A 4,577-nucleotide genomic window follows, 5' to 3' on the forward strand; every position below is an offset into this window, starting at 1 on the left:
CTTTATTGGACTTCAGAAGTTCCCATCTATTCTTAGTTTGTTGAGTGTTATTATCATGAAAAGGTGTTGAAATTTGTCAGTTGATTTTTCTGGTTCTATTGAGATGATCATATGGTTATGTTCTTTGTTCTATTAATATGTTGCATTACATTGATTGATTTTTATATTTTGAATCAATCTTTCATTACTGAGATAAATCTCACTTTATCATGGTATACCATCTAATTTACACGTTGCTGGATTTGATGTGCTAATATTTTCTTGAGTATTTTTGCATCCATATTCATAAGAGATATTAGTCTAGTTTTCTTTTCTTGTGGTATGTTTTTCTGTTTTACTCTCATCTATTTTTTGGAAGTGTTTGTGAAGAATTGATATTAAATCTTCTTTAACGATTTGTCTGAATTCACTTGTATAGACATTTTATCCTGAGCTTTTCTTTGTGGTTAAAATGTAGGTATGCCATTTTCTATTTTTTTAAAATATATTTTATGTCATTTTTGTTTCTCTATTCCTCCATTATTACCTCCTTTTATGTTAAATAAATATTTTCTAATTTGCCATTTTTAATCATTTTTCTCATCTTTTATTTTATACATCATTTCCTTAGTAATTACATCTTAACTTATTGAACAATCTTGCTCAGATTAATAGCAATTGAATTTTAATAATATTTCTTTTCTTGTATATTTTATAAAATGTTTCTCCTCCACAACTGCATTCCCCCCTCCTTCTTTATGCTATTATTTTCATATACATTACATCTTTATACAGTATATGCCCATCCACACAGATATATAATTACTGCTTTATTCAGTGTCTTTTAAATCAAATAGGAGAAAGAAGTTATAAAAAATACATTTATACTATCTTTTATATTTATCTATGTAGTTAGCTTTACTAATACTCTTTTATTTCTCCATATAGATTCAAGTTACTCTCTAATTAGCTCTGCTAGTGACAGTTCTCTCAGTTTTTGTTTATCTGGGAGTATCTTCACTTCTCCTTCATTTGGAATGATAGTTTTGCTGGAAATAGAATTCTTTGTTGATTTTTTTTTTCTTCAGTACATTGAAATGGCATCCTACTGCCTTCTGGCCTTGGTTTCTGATGAAAAAATCAGAGCTCTTAATCTTATTGAGGTTCATTTGTACATAATGAGTCATTTTTTTCTTGGCACTTTCAAAAGTCTCTCTTTGACTTTGCTTTCAACAGTTTGATTATGTTGTATCTAGGTGTTTGTCCTACTTGCTGTTTGTTGAACTTCTTAGTTGTGTATATTAATGTTTTTCATCAAATTTAGGAAGTTTGGGTACAACAGTTCTTCAATTATTCTTTCTGCATTTCTCTCTCTCCTTTCCTTCTAGGAATCCCATTATACATATGTTGATGAATTCAGTGGTGTCCTAGAGGTCTCTGAGGCTCTATTTTTCTTCATTCTTTTTTCTCGTGTTGCTCAGACTGGATAACCTCAATTAACCTAACTTCAAGTTCACTAATTCTTTCTTCTGCCTGCTTATATCTCCTGTTGAACACTCTAGACACTTTTAAATTTTAGTTAATATACTTTTCAGCTTCAGAATTTCTATTTGGTTCTTTTTATAATTTCTAACTCTTTATTGATATTCTCCATTTGGTGAAACAGTGTGATATCATTCTCATACTTTGCATAGTGTTTAGACATGATTGTCTTCCTTGATCATATTTAAAATAGCTGACTTAAAGTCCTTGCCAGGTAAGTCTAAAGCTAGGCTTCCTGAGGCACAGGTTTTATTGTTTGCTTTTCTCCCCCTGTGTATGGTCCACATTCTTGTTTCTTTTTAAGACATATATTTTTTAATGTGGTGTTTTAAATAGTATAATATTGCAACTTTAGAAAACTAGTTTTCCTCCCTCCCCAGCATTTGTCGTTTTTTGTTGTTTATTTAATGACTTTTCTGAATTAATTCAATACAGTCTATATTCTTTGTTGCATGTGGTCACTGAAGTCTCTTCAGTTAGTTTAGTGGTCAGCTAGTAATTAGACAAATATTTTTTAAACACCTGAAACCAATAAGTCTCTCATTCTTTGCTGAGAGTCTCTGTGTGCATGTTAGGCATGCCTTCAACATTCAACTAGGCAGTTGACAACTTTGCTTTAGGCTTCACCGCTTGCTTTCACAGAGCTTCAAAGTTATCCAGAAGTGAGAGCTCAGTTCTTTTCTGAGCATGCACACAATCTTCTGGAGTCCCAAGAATTTGTTGGAGATTTTCGAAACCGCATATGGACATCTCATTCTCCAGCTTTTCCTTCTTCACTGTTTACGTCAACCTGTTGTTTGCCCCAACTGTTATCACAAATTCAGGCTGCAATATTAAACAGCCATTGATTTTTTTCAACAAATGCCCTCAGAGGGGGAAACTGTTTGTACTTGGTGAGCTCTGAGTCAGAACAAATGAAGGCAAGTTCTCTGAAGATTTCCAAGAAACTTCCAGGTGGGTCAAATAATGACCATTCTCTAAAAATGAGGCTTTAGTGGAGCTCCAACCCCATCTGCTTCCTCCAGTGGCTGGCTGCAGCTTCTAATTTTCACTGTGATTGTGGGATTCTTGGTTTACACGGCTGCTGCAGAGGCTGGTAGAAAGGAATGAGTACATGGCAAGTTCAAATACCTCAAAATTTGCTATCGTAACCAAACTTCAGGCTTTGAAAAAAAATGCTCCTCATATTTTTACAACCCTTTAGTTAATTTTCAGAGTTGGAAAAAGCTGATTTGGAAAAATTTGGGGTGTTCTCATTGCTTTTATGGAGGGATTTGGTCTTCAGAGTTTTTTACTCCACCAGTCTCACCCATGTCACCCCCTTTAAAATCTTTATCAGATTTTATCACAGCCTCCTTAAAATCCTCCTAAAGGCTTCTCTTTACGGTTAAAACGCCAGTCTCTCACCGGGACCTATTAGGATCTGCACGATTTTACCCCTGCTGCCCTTCTGATCTCACATCCTATTGTTCTTGCTACTCTCACTATATACCCTCTCTGTGCTTTTTTCTATTCCTCGAATACACCAGTCTGGTCAATACATCTTTCCAGTCATTCATGTCTCAGCTCACTGTCATTTCCTCACAGAGGCTGTGATTTCCCCACCCGACCCTCACTCTCTTTATTATAATACCCTGGTTTATTTTATTTACAACAGGACTATCTGAAAAAGATCTCTTACTTTATTTTTTAATTGTATTTAGCTCTCTCTCTCACTTGACTGTAAAATCCATAGAGCCAAAGCCTTGTCCGCTTTCTTCTCTGCCATATTCTACTGCTTGGAAAACTTTTTGGCATATAGATAGGTGTTCATTGTTGAATGAATTAAGAGCTAAATTCACATTTATATGCAACAAAAAGAGACCTACTGCAGTTCTTAAAGAGCATTAGAACTTTGTTTTTCTCCCTAAAATTTTTCAAATCTTGAACAGTATTCTGGCTGTTAAAATGAAGTTAATAAGCTTTCTGTTTAAAGATGGTTTTTACAATTGTTTTATAAACTAGTTATAGCCTACATTAGTTATGCCCAATACACATAGTTAATCCCTTTTCAATCCTGGCCTTATATCTTAAGACCTCTTTTTATGTTAGGATTCAATTCTGTATATTATGCAACCCCAAAGATCATTTTTCTTCTCTTAACACTAGAAAAACATTACAAGTGATTCTGAAGACTTTCAGTCCCCTTAGTGGGAGACCATAAGATATGAAAGGAAATGAAACTATAATGAGCTGTAGAAGGTAAGACCTGTGGAAGTTTTGGTTATAAATTAGGCTCTTTAGCATAGAAATTTATTCTTCATGCTAACACTGAATATACTTAGTGCTAAATTATTCTCACAGAGTAACCAAACCAAATCTGTATTTAATATAAGAAAATTTTCAAACTTTCCCTACCATTCTTATGTCTGAGAACCATTTTCCTTTTATGGCACTCTTTGCAGAGATGAAATCTGTGAAATTATTGTGAGTCCTTTATTAGTGTCCTAGTGGTGAGTACACTGAGGTGTGGCCTGATGACTCATTCTGTGTAACTAACTCCACTCTATCCAGGAACTGAGCCGTATCCATAAATGTAAGAGATCCAGCACCAGATGTCAAAAAGTCAATGTTTATTTAGAAAAAGAAATACGTCATTGAGTGATTAACTCCTCGAAGCAATAGTTAAATTTTTAAATCATCTGGATTTATTTTAAAGTGCCACTTTTCTTCTTTGTAGATAGGATTATTTACTTGGGTTTTTAATGAGAAAACAACATGGGCACCTGTTAATATCAACAGCTTCCTTTTTATGGTTAGTCTGTAAAATTAACCTGGGAAGTTCAGCAGTTAATAGTTTCCTACTCTGAGAGGAGCTTTTGAACTTTACCAGGATCGTACCTGGGTGGATTCCACTCAAGTATATACTCCTGGAAGCAGAGAGTAACCTGTATACATGGAAGGGTGCTGGAAACCATGTGGCAGTGAATAAGGTAGATAGGTTATAAGAAAACTTTCATTGAAGGAATATGTGGCCTTCCAAATTTTTATTATTTAAAAAGGAGAGCAAAAGTTAG

The sequence above is a fragment of the Pteropus vampyrus genome, unplaced genomic scaffold (assembly GCF_000151845.1).
Source record: "Pteropus vampyrus isolate Shadow unplaced genomic scaffold, Pvam_2.0 Scaffold129, whole genome shotgun sequence".
In the NCBI taxonomy this organism is placed as follows: domain Eukaryota; kingdom Metazoa; phylum Chordata; class Mammalia; order Chiroptera; family Pteropodidae; genus Pteropus; species Pteropus vampyrus.